This window comes from Ranitomeya variabilis, chromosome 3 (assembly GCF_051348905.1).
Source record: "Ranitomeya variabilis isolate aRanVar5 chromosome 3, aRanVar5.hap1, whole genome shotgun sequence".
Lineage (NCBI taxonomy): Eukaryota > Metazoa > Chordata > Amphibia > Anura > Dendrobatidae > Ranitomeya > Ranitomeya variabilis.
Window position 1 is genome coordinate 152,833,315 of NC_135234.1, and position 13,279 is coordinate 152,846,593.

Consider the following 13,279-nt stretch of genomic DNA (forward strand, 5'->3'; position numbering starts at 1 on the left):
TCTAGGCCATAATAATACCTCCACACCTATTGGTAGGCGCTACTACCTCGTTTCATCTCCATTTGTCAGATAAACCATCTTCCCTTTCACATAGCGATAAGCTTTAAGCATTTGTAGCCACCTCATATACTCAGCATGAAAACATGTGGGGGTTTTTTTGTGTCACGAGACCTTTACAACCCTTGTTTTATATTTTCATATCTGTTATTTATGTCATCGCAGCATAAATCTAACTTTCAGAATCCAATGGCTAATCCAAGGAGATAACCTTGAAGCGTGATGAAGAACACAATCTAAAACCTAAAGCTTTTACAGCGGAAAATAGAAATCCAACCGCCTTTAACTGCAGAATGAAAATCACAAAGCTGAGGCTTCTAGTCCTGTTTTGATGCGCCTCTATTAGAGGTTGCGTGGTAGCGGAGGAATGTGTCACAGTAATGCAGAGAGCTGTAATGATGTCAACTTGTTATTTACTTTCCAAATCTGAATGACTGAGCAAGGCGAAAGGAGAATCAATCAGCCACAATGTGACCCTACAGGCGGAAAAAACAGCACTCCCACCAGCAAGCCATGGGGGAAGGGAAGCACATGGAATCAGGGCAATGTTGCATCATGTACTTATGCTTGCTTTGTAAGCCTTTCTTGGTCTTTTTTTTTTTTTAATTTGTTTTCTACTTCCACAGTAATGTGTAAGGATCAAAGAAAATACGTGCTAACCCGTTAAGCACCAGACCGGGGCGGTACACAGAATCTGAAAATAACACTTTTTGGGGGGGTCATTGATTAATATTTTTAGTGTAATCCATTCTGCTGAATCACAATTATGGAGATGCTGTAAGTCCACCAATTTTCCTATTTGTGTATCTAAAAAAGAAAAGAAAAAGACATTAAAGTCACAAGGGTCACCGTGTGGTTTCATACTGTCATGGTACCTTTTATTCTTCTGCATAGATATATTTTTCCTCTCTATATATATGTTTACTGTTGTGTATCTTATACGGTTATGTTTTGAGTGTTTCTATTATGCTGTTTTTTGTACTATATGTTACATGTGCGTCTTTAATAACTACTACAATCTAGAGACCTATATGTACCATACACATTATGAATGTAAGTGCATTTTGCGATTTATACGCAGACCTTCATATCCGTGCTCGATAACAGATATACAGTACGAGATAAACACAGATCTCTTCGGTAGCCATATTTCCCTTCCCCCATTGACGCCGATTGAATTCTCATCGCTCCAGGACTGTATCTCTCGCCTTTTTATTTTGGATCAGTGCAATCAGAATTAATCGCAGACCTTTTTTTTATATCCAGACCTTTGTTTTACCCTTGTTTAATATAAACATGAGGTCTACACAAAGGCAAATATCTCAATCATGACCATGTGTATGAGTAAGGAAGGGAATATTGTTATTATATCACTAGCTCAGGTCAGTTGGTATTTTTTCTCTCTCGGAGGTCATCCGCTCAGTGTCTCGGTTTCTGTATGTGTGTGTGTGGATCTCTTTTTTCCCTGCCAGTCTCTCTCGCTCCCTCTCTCTTCTCTCTTCCCCCCCTCTTCTAGCTGCTGCTGCTGTGTCTGTGGGAGCTTCACTCACACACAAACACAGACTAACTAACTCTGCTAATGAACTAGTTAGCCCTGTATTCTCATAGCCACAGCAAGAAAATAAAGAGCCCAACCAGCCCAAGACCAGACACAACAGTCCTAATACAAACTAAACTTTCCACCGTCTTTGGAGACTTTTGGAGGATTTTTCAAAATTATTTTCTTAGGTGATTTTTTATTTTTTTTTAACTCTGGTGGATTTACAAGAACAACAGTGGTTGATATTTTGGTATGTGAACCCCCCCAGGGTCTATAGGAGAAGAGTTATCATGCAGAGTTTATAGGAAGTCAATGGACTAGGAGTGCTGTTCCAGCAAGAAGTTGATCCAGCCTGCTTTTCGGAACTACACCGCTGTCTCTTTTTAGCCTACATTTAGTGTGAGGTAAGTGAGATTACCCATTCATTTCAGTCGAGTTTATACCCCCTTCCCCTCCCCCAACCTCTAGAACCAAAGCTCAATTTTCTCCTACACTATCGGCTTGTGTTGTAATAGTAATGCCTTTTATATGCAACATATATAGCACCAACATATTTTGCAGTGCTTTCTGATGACTTTAGTCGGTACACATGCTTTTACCTGTAGATATTTCCTGTTAAAAACTGAAAATAACTCCAAAGACATAGTAACGTTTGTTCCTGTAATGTGATAATTCCGCTGTGCTTCGTAATTTGTATTTTGGTATCTAAAGAAGTGATGGGGGATGGGTTATGCTGAGTATGGTAGTGCACTAGCTTATTCCTCCCATATTTATTTTCGTATGGAGGGTAAAAATACTGTAAAAATGCCAGGTATTCACATTGCAGATGGTGTGTGTATATTTGGAGTTTCCTCAAGCACCCCGAGTGGGGGGGAGGGGAATCCCATTCATGGGCTGTGTGTTAGACAGCATTTGATCCCTTACGTCAAATGTCAGAATGTTCTACAATGGTCTTTTTTTTTTTTTAGTTCTGTTGCCTATAGAGTTGTTTTGGTTCTATGTTCCGGAAGTACCACCCTTGAATCAACCCTTGTAACCAAATTTGTAGTGCAGATTGGTAGATCGCATGTTGTTGTTTATCTTGTAAAGGAAAAGTCAACTTGTTGCATACTTTATTGTTTGTTTTTAGATTTTTTTGTTATGTTTTCTTGCAGATTGGGATAGTTTCTTAGATTTTTTTTTTACAAAATATTGCTTTAACACTGTTTTCAGGTTTGCCCATTGACCTCACTGTAAAAAGTCTAAAACCTATACCTCACGACTATACGCAAAAATGATACCTATTTGTGATATATTGGGTCCATTAAAGATTATGGATTTGTTTATCGTAAATGCTGTAGCATAGCTACGAGAGGTGCTCGTTGAGGGTGTGTGTCTTATAATATTTTTACTGCCAATTGGTGAAAGGTTGCACTGGAAATAGATCAACACCAAATTTATTGGCAGGAATACTGGCACCTTAGAAACAGTTGTGACCAAAGCAATACTTTCTTAAAGGTGACATAATTGAAAATGGTTCTCACTTGTAAATTATTAGCGACCAGCAACCAAAAACCCAACATGGAAAGATATTTTGTTATGATTGCGGCACGAATTTACTAGCTTGTTGGTCTCACTACGCAACCCCACTGACAACGATTTGATGCAAAGTGACACTATAATTTTCACGTTGCAGTGTGTCATGGGTCGGTGAATGCGGTAGAATGGCTGGTGGAGGTAGCTGGAAAAGGTTGGCCAGAAAACCCCATCAAAACCAGAATGCCCAAAACAAGAGCAGAAATGTTATTATGGTGGGATGGTCAGAATACAGGTCAAGGTCAAAACGAGGAAATCCAGAACAGTAGGAGAAATGTCAGGCAGATGGGAAGGTCAGAATACAGTCCGAGGTCATATCAGCAGGGAACTACAAGCAGGATAAAGGTTGACAGCATCTGTGGGACTAGGAGAACTATAACTAGCAATAGGGAACAGGTATTTTGGATCTTAAATAGCCAAAAGCCCCACCCAAGGTCAATAGCAAGACAAAAGTTAACCGTTAAGCTCCTGGCCAGGATAGTACAAGTCACAAGTCTCAGGATCACACAAAAATACTGTGCTGTCACTTCATGACATCCGCAACAAGAGCGCAACATGGCCCGGTGATGGAAGCAGAAAGAGAGGTGGTAGGTACTGACATGGAGTTTCTATGGTCCTATAACGTAGAGATTAATATATTATTATTATTATTATTTATTATTATTATAGCGCCATTTATTCTATGGCACTTTACATGTGAGGAGGGGTATACATAATAAAAACAAGTACAATAATCTTAAACAATACAGGTCACAACTGGTACAGGAGGAAAGCGTACCCTGCCCATGAGGGCTCACAATCTACAAGGGATGGGTGAGGATACAGTAGGGGAGGGTAGAGCTGGTCGTACAGCGGTTTGATGGATCAGTGGTTACTGCAGGTGGTAGGCTTGTTGGAAGAGATGGGTCTTCAGGTTCTTTTTGAAGGTTTCGATGGTAGGCAAGAGTCTGATATGTTGTGGTAGAGAGTTCCAGAGTAGAGGTGATGCGCGAGAGAAATCTTGTATGCGATTGTGGGAAGAGGAGATAAGAGGGGAATAGAGAAGGAGATCTTGTGAGGATCGGAGGTTGCGTGTAGGTAAGTACCAGGAGACGAGGTCACAGATGTATGGAGGAGACAGGTTGTGGATGGCTTTGTATGTCATGGTTAGTGTTTTGTACTGGAGTCTCTGGGTAATGGGGAGTCAGTGAATGGATTGACAGAGGGGAGAGGAGGCTGGGGAATAGCGGGGGGACAGGTGGATTAGTCGGGCAGCAGAGTTTAGAATAGTTTGGAGGGGTGCGAGAGTGATAGAGGGGACGCCACAGAGGAGGAGGTTACAGTAGTCGAGGCGGGAGATGATGAGGGCATGGACTAGGGTTTTTGCAGATTTTTGGTTTAGGAATGTACGGATCCGTGAAATATTTTTGAGTTGAAGGCGGCAGGAATATATACTCCTCTTTATAAGCCATACACACAATGCACACACATAGTCAACATGCAACCAATCAGGTTTGCCCTCTTTGCAGTGCCACTAAAGTTAAGGCCCCGTCACACATAGCGATTTACCAACGATCACGACCAGCGATACGACCTGGCCGTGATCGTTGGTAAGTCGCTGTGTGGTCGCTGGGGAGCTGTCACACAGACAGCTCTCTCCAGCGACCAACGATCAGGGGAACGACTTCAGCATCGTTGAAACTGTCTTCAACGATGCCGAAGTCCCCCTGCAGCATCCGGGTAACCAGGGTAAACATCGGTTTACTAAGCGCAGGGCCGCGCTTAGTAACCCAATGTTTACCCTGGTTACCAAAAAAAACAAACAGTACATACTCACCATCTGATGTCCGTCAGGTCCCTTGCCGTCTGCTTCCTGCTCTGACTGAGTGCCGCCGTAGTGAGAGCAGAGCGCAGCGGTGACGTCACTGCTGTGCTGTGCTCTCACTGTACGGCGGCACTCAGTCAGAGCAGGAAGCAGATGGCAAGGGACCTGACGGACATCAGATGGTGAGTATGTACTGTTTGTTTTTTTTCACATTTACGCTGGTAACCAGGGTAAACATCGGGTTACTAAGCGCGGCCCTGCACTTAGTAACCCGATGTTTACCCTGGTTACCAGTGAAGACATCGCTGGATCGGTGTCACACACACCGATTCAGCGATGTCAGCGGGACCTCAACGACCAAAAAAAGGTCCAGGCCATTCCGACACGACCAGCGATCTCGCAGCAGGGGCCTGATCGCTGGTACGTGTCACACATAGCGAGATCGCTACTGAGGTCGCTGTTGCGTCACAAAACTTGTAACTCAGCAGCGATCTCGCTAGCGATCTTGCTATGTGTGACAGGGCCTTAACCTCACAAAACTTGTCATTAGTGATGATGAGCACTTGCTGCTCGGGAGCACGCTCCGGTGATCTCCGTGTATTTGTTAGTGCTCGGAGATTTAGTTTTCGGAGATTTAGTTTTCGTCCCTCAGCTGCATGATTTACGACTGCTGGACAACCTGATTACATGTGGGAATTCCCTTAGCAAATAGGCATTCCTCACATGTATTCAGCCTGTCTAGCAGCGGTAAATCATGCAGCTGAGGTAAGGAAAACTAAATCTCCGAGCACTAACAAATACTCGGCGACCACCCGAGTATGCTAGGGAAAACCTGAGCAACGAGTGTTCTCGCTCAATACTACAGTTGTCATGTAATTTTTTTAATTGTTAAATTTTAGCTGTAATAAAAAATAACTACATAGCCACCTTACACGCGGCTTACATTGATGTCTAATGGGACTACGTCAAAGACAACTAGGAACTTGCAAATGAAAAGTCAACATGGATCATCTGTGAGAGTTAGGAGGTCCATGTCAGGCTACTTTCACACTAGCGTCGTGCACTGCACATCGCTATGCACCGTTGCGGCGCACCGACGCTAGCTGTGAATGTGCCGCACAACGGGGGCAGCGGATGCAGTTTTCCAATGCATCCGCTGCCCCATTGTTAGGTGCGAGGAGGCGGGGCGGAGTTCCGGCCACGCATGCGCGGTCGGAAATGCTGCAGACGATGCACCAAAAAACGTTACAAGCAATTTTTTTTGGTGGCGACGGTCCGACGCAACACGACGCAACCGTCGCACGACAGTTGCGACGTGTGGCAATGCGTCGCACTGTGTCGCTAATAAAAGTCTATGGAGAAAAACGCATCCTGCAAGCAGTTTTGCAGGATGCGTTTCTTCAAAACAACGCATAGCGACGTGCGGTGTACGACGCTAGTGTGAAAGTAGCCTCAGCCAATCCATCTGATATCAGTGGGTTCGGCCATCTCTAATCTAATATGTGTGAGGGTTTTAACCGAGAATTTACTGTGACTATAGTATTGTTGTTTTTCTTTCACTCTTCCTTTACTTGTATTACTTCATTTTTAAATAAGACACAAATAACCTTAAAATATGTAAACTCCTCCTTGAAGAGGTTGTGAGGTAGAGATTAGTGATGACGAGCAAGTGTACTTGTTGCTCGGGTTTTCCCCGAGCACGCTTGGGTGACCTCCGAGTATTTATGACTGCTCGGAGATTTAGTTTTCATCACCTCAGCTGAATGATTGCACCCGTATATCATGTGTTATGGCAAAAATGTCTGAGATGAAGAAACCCTTTTTATGGTTGTTGTTATGCTCATGGGAAATATATGATTTGTAGAAACCACTTTGTTTGATTATACATAGTTAGTCATTTAGCTATTTTCCACTTTGACTAAACATTATGATTGTAGTAATTAGTCAGATAATGTACTGTAGGTGAAAACACATTAACATAAATTAATTTGAAGAATTTAAATTTACCATGGACTTTGACCTGCTGGCTTAGGTATCATCATGTTTTGTCTGATGAAACAGTTGTAAAAAGGTTAAGAAGCTGAAGTTTAAGCTGTTCCTAATCCTATTAATTCTTTGTTTGGATGTAGTTTAGGAACCTTAAAGGTGATGTATGGTCAGCCATAGACAGCACAAACAAAACAACAGACTATTCTGGTGACTATTAGCATGCCCATTACAATGCTGCTTCCCACAGTCTTGTTTAGAAAAGGTCAGTTGAAAAGATTATACTTATATTGACATAGCAAGGTGACAATTGGTGTGAGAATGTCTTAAGGCCCCGTCTCACATAGCGATTTACCAACGATCACGACCAGCGATATGACCTGGCCGTGATCGTTGGTAAGTCGCTGTGTGGTCGCTGGGGAGCTGTCACACAGACAGCTCTCTCCAGCGACCAACGATCAGGGGAACGACTTCGGCATCGTTGAAACTGTCTTCAACGATGCCGAAGTCCCCCTGCAGCACCCGGGTAACCAGGGTAAACATCGGGTTACTAAGCGCAGGGCCGCGCTTAGTAACCCGATGTTTACCCTGGTTACCAGCGTAAATGTAAAAAATAACAAACAGTACATACTCGCCTTCTGATGTCCGTCAGGTCCCTTGCCGTCTGCTTCCTGCTCTGAGTGCCGTACAGTGAGAGCAGAGCGCAGCGGTGACGTCACTGCTGTGCTGTGCTCTCACTGTACGGCACTCAGAGCAGGAAGCAGACGGCAAGGGACCTGACGGACATCAGAAGGCGAGTATGTACTGTTTGTTATTTTTTACATTTACGCTGGTAACCAGGGTAAACATCGGGTTACTAAGCGCGGCCCTGCGCTTAGTAACCCGATGTTTACCCTGGTTACCAGTGAAGACATCGCTGGATCGGTGTCACACACACCGATTCAGCGCTGTCAGCGGGACCTCAACGACCAAAAAAAGGTCCAGGCCATTCCGACACGACCAGCGATCTCGCAGCAGGGGCCTGATCGCTGGTACGTGTCACACATAGCGAGATCGCTACTGAGGTCGCTGTTGCGTCACAAAACTTGTGACTCAGCAGCGATCTCGCTAGCGATCTCGCTATGTGAGACGGGGCCTTTAAGGTACCTTCACACTAAGCGACGCTGCAGCGATACAGACAACGATGCCGATCGCTGCAGCGTCACTGTTTGGTCGATGGAGAGCTGTCACACAGACAGCTCTCCAGCGACCAACGATGCCGAGGTCCCCGGGTAACCAGGGTAAACATCGGGTTGCTAAGCGCAGGGCCGCGCTTAGTAACCCGATGTTTACCCTGGTTACCAGTGTAAAATGTAAAAAAAACAAACAGTACATACTCACCTTCGCGTCCCCCGGCGTCCGCTTCCTGCACTGACTCTGAGTGCCGGCCCTAACAGCAGAGCGGTGATGTCACCGCTGTGCTGTGCTTTCACTTTACGGCCGGCGCTCAGTCAGTGCAGGAAGCGGACTCCAGGGGACGCGAAGGTGAGTATGTACTGTCTTTTTACATTTTACACTGGTAACCAGGGTAAACATCGGGTTACTAAGCGCGGCCCTGCGCTTAGTAACCTGATATTTACCCTGGTTACCATTGTAAAACATCGCTGGTATCGTTGCTTTTGCTGTCAAACACAACGATACACGGCGATCTGATGACCAAATAAAGTTCTGAACTTTAACCAACGACCAGCGATATCACAGTAGGATCCTGATCGCTGCTGCCTGTCAAACTCAACGATATCGCTAGCCAGGACGCTGCAACGTCACGGATCGCTAGCGATATCGTTTAGTGTGAAGGTACCTTTACTTTTCATTGGACAAATGTAAATCTGTACTTTATCTATTATAACAGTATTTTTTTTTTTTATTATTATTATCATTTATTTTTAAAGCATCACTGACTCTATGGCGCTGTACGGTTTACATACAATATATATATATATATATATATATATATATATATATATATATATATATATATATATATACATATATATATATATATATACATATATATATATATATATATATATATATATATATATATATATATATATACTAGATGGTGGCCCGATTCTAGCACATCGGGTATTCTAGAATATGCATGTTCACGTAGTATATTGCACAGCCCACGTAGTGTATTGCCCAACCACATAGTATATTGCCCAGCTACGTAGTATATTGCCCAGTCACGTAGTATAATGCCCAGTGATGTAGTATATTGCCCATCAATGTAGTATATTGCCCAGCCACTTAGTATATTGCCCAGCCATGTAGTATGTAGTATATTGCCCAGCCACTTAGTATATTGCCCAGCCATGTAGTATGTAGTATATTGCCCAGCCACGTAGTATATTGCCCAGTTACGTAGTATATTGCCCAGACACATAGTATATTGCCCAGTTACATAGTATATTGCCCAGTTACGTAGTATATTGCCCAGCCACGTAGTATATTGCCCAGCAACATAGTATATTGCCCAGCCACGTAGTATATTGCACAGCCATGTAGTATATTGGCCAGTAACATAGTATATTGCCCATCAATGTAGTATATTGCCCAGCCACTTAGTATATTGCCCAGCCACGAAGTATGTAGTATATTGCCCAGCCACGTAGTATATTGCCCAGCTACGTAGTATGTAGTATATTGGTCAGCCATGTAGTATATTGCCCAGTAATGTAGTATATTGCCCAGTGACATAAAATAAAAAATAAACATATACTCACCTTAGTCCTGGCTCTTGTGTACGGTACACCCGGCAGCTTCCGGTCCCAGGGTTGGTATAACCATGAGCGCAGGACCTGTGATGATGTCACGTCGCGGTCACATGACCGTGACGTCATGGCAGGTTCTTCTCCCTTAGCACCGGAACCTGCCGGCGGACAGGACGCGATGTCGGAGGGTGAGAATAAGGGTTTTTTTATTATTATTATTTGTAACATTAGATCGTTTTACTATTGATGCAGCATACACAGCATCAATAGTAAAAACTTGGTCACACAGGATTAATAGCTGCGTAACCGGAGTGCGTTACACCGCGCTCCGGTAACGCTGGCATTAACCCTGTGTGAGGGCTGACTGGATGACTGGAGGGGAGTATGGAGCAGGCACTGACTTGGGGAGCAAAGAGCGGCCATATTGCCGCCGGACTATGTCCGCCGCTGATTGGTCGTGGCAATGGTCATGGGTGTTTTGCCACGACCAATCAGCGACTTGGATTCCATGACAGACAGAGGCTGCAACCAATGAATATCCATGACAGACAGAAGGACAGACTGACAGACGGAAGTGACCCTTAGACAATTATATAGTAGGATATATATAAAGTACAATAAACTAACAGTGATAGAATAGTAGAGAGGGAAGAGGACCTTTCTTATGGGGACCTTGCCCTGGTGTAACTGGGGTGGTGCTGGAACCCACTGTGCTGTGATCCGAGGAGAGCCTTGAGGGGCATAACTAGATTAACACCTGACTCTTAGCTAGAGCCCCTGATGGTAGTGTTAAACTTGGCTCCTGATGGGCACCTGGTGCTAAACCAGAACAGACCTCCGACACACAGCAGCTGACCCCCAAGGGACAGGAAACTGGAATGGCCTAGAAGGGAAAGTTCAGATGGTACATGCAGGCATGGCAGGAACACAGGAAAGGCAGGCACTGGTAGGTGCAAACAGTAACAGCTGGTATACAGGCAGGCACTGACAGGTGCAGGCAGGTACAGCTGATACACAGGCAGGTAATGGCAGGTGCAGGAAGGGACGGCAAGTATGGCTGGTATACAGGTGGGCACGGCAGGTGCAGGCAGGTATGGCTGATATACAATTGAGCACGGCAAGTGAAGGCAAATAATTCTGGTATACAGGTAGACATGGCAAGTTCAGGCATGTGCAGCTGGTATACAGGCAGGCACTTGCAGGTGAAGGCAGGTACAGCTGGTATACAGATGGGCACGGCAAGTGCATGCTGGTATGACAAGTACGGCTGGTATAGCAGGCACAGGCTGGAACAGGTAGGGACAGGCAGATACCGGAAAATAAAGTAAAACAGGGGACCTGAGAGCCAGCAAGCATGCAGACAAGCAGAGTATACACTTGGAGGTGCCTTAAATAATAAGTGTCTTCCAGTCATTGGCTGAGGACACTTTAGGATGGTGCTCTGTCCCTTTAAGAAGGATGGAGCCCATGAACATACCCTAAGCACAGTGCCTGGGGATCTGAGAGCCATGCGCAGGCTGCAGGCAGCAACAAGAGGAGGAGGAAGTGCAGGACAGGGGCCGTCGCGGCAGTGAGTCAGCGTCCTTGGTGGGGGAGGAGGGAAGCATGCAAGGATGCAAACGCTACACCTTGCTTAGAGTCCACAGGTTAATGGGGAAAGAGACTGTAGGTTGGGGGGGTTGCAGCAGCTCCAATTATTGACAACCTTGTAGGTCACTGTTACAAGTTTAAACTGTATCCATTGGAAAATTAGAAACCAATGAAGTGATTTGCAAAGCTCAGAGATAGAGGAGTAATGAATGGAGAGAAGGATTAATAGGGCAGCAGAGTTAAAGACGGACTGGAGGTGCAAGAGTGTTAGCTAAAAGGCAGATATTTCACTAATAGAAGCAGGAGATGTGGAGGGCATTCACTAACATTTTAGCAGATTCCTGGTTGAGGAATGGAGATATTCTGTAAAGATTTGTGAGTTGGAGGTGGCAGGACACCCGGTGTTAAGGGCTTAGAAGTGTGGTTTGAAAGACTGGACAAAGTCAAGGGTTACTCTGAGGCAGTGAACTTGTGGTACAGGGGAAAGTGTCATGTCGTCTATAGTGATAGATAGGTCTGGTAGGGTAGTTAAATGAGATGCAGGAAAGTTGATTAGGGATGAGCAAACCTGAACGGTAAAGTTCAGGGTCTGTACCGAACACCTAATATCCATGCATTGACTCCAAACACGGACTTCTCCAGGAAGTCTGTGTTACTGTTCGGGTTTGGCAGCCCGAACATCGGGTGTTTCCCAGGCTATCATCTGTGTGACAGTGCGAGAAACACTGGCTCTGATCAACGATAAGTTCATTACCACAGGTAAGAGTGCTGCAGTTCCCATGCTGTCACATAGATGACTGTGTGAGCCAGCAGCTCTCACAGGCAGTAAAAAGGTTAACGCCGGTCACACGCGTCGGCTGATGAGAGTACTGCTCTCATTATCTTACCTCTGCTTTCATTCATAGCAGCTAGAGCAGGTGTACGATGATGGGAGAATTCAATAGCCAGCACCTGTGCAATATATAAATTAAAAATAAATAACTTGTGGTCCCTCTATTTTTGACAACCAGCAGTGCAGGCAAAACCGACAGCTGCGGGCTGCAGCCTCCAGCTGTCAGCTTTATCATGGTTGGTTATCAAGAATAGAGGGGTCCCACGCCATTTCCTTTAAATTATTTAATAAATTTACTTATAAAAACAGAGCAAGATGCACGATTTTTGACAACCAGCCAAGCTAAAGCAGACAGATGAGGGCTGGTATTCTCAAACTGAGAAGGGGTCTCCCCACCCTAAAAATAGTAGCCTGCAGCTGCCCCAGAAAAGGTGCATCTATTAGATGCATCAATTCTGACGCTTTGACCGGCTCTTCCCACTTGCTCTGGTGCGGTTGGCAAGTAAGGTAATATGTTTGGGGTTGATGTCAGCTGTTTTATGTCTATAAGACGACCTCATTACTAACCACATAGCTAGATTGTAAAGAAAAACCCAGCCATAATAAAGTCCTTTAATTGAATAAAGACACTAGCTCATTTATTTGAAATATATCAAAAACCTAAATTATACTCACCTTTACACCTAATCCATTGAAGCACATGTCCCCTGAAAAAGACAAAAAGTAACAAAACACCATGTTGCTCACCTGTCCAATAAGAAGATAATCCATCATTACTCATGTCCCCTGTAAAAGACAAGATATAATGAACCACCATATTCTCACCTGTCCGGCGAGAAGACAATCCACTGAAGCCCATGTGCCCTGCAAAAAAATGTAATAAACCACCATATTCCTTACCTGTCCGACGAGAAGATAATCCATATCTGTCCCATGATGATCCAATTGATTTGGATAGTGGTCACATCAGTGATGTACCCACTATCTACACCAGCCGGCTCACACTGAGACAGGAGCATGAGAATGCTGCTGCAGTGTGTAGCAGTGATGTGACAAAGGTTACTGGAGTTCACAGCTGATCACAACAATTACGACATCGCTCACTGCATGAGAAAGTGACTGGGAGTTCTTCAGCTATG

At 44.5% G+C, this 13,279-nt stretch overlaps 1 protein-coding gene across 5 annotated transcripts in view; it reads left to right on the plus strand.

The window, feature by feature from the left end:
• The first annotated feature begins 426 nt into the window (after window positions 1-426).
• Window positions 427-13,279, plus strand: part of TBL1X (transducin beta like 1 X-linked) — a 453,077-nt gene continuing 440,224 nt past the window's right edge. For 2 of the 5 annotated variants that reach the window (XM_077294737.1, XM_077294738.1), the window contains exon 1: window positions 1,488-2,001. The gene's annotated coding sequence lies outside the window, so the exon portion shown is untranslated. Of the gene's footprint in view, window positions 632-671; window positions 835-1,487; window positions 2,002-13,279 lie in introns of those variants that run through there. The other 3 variants (XM_077294734.1, XM_077294736.1, XM_077294735.1) reach the window with 3 other exon arrangements.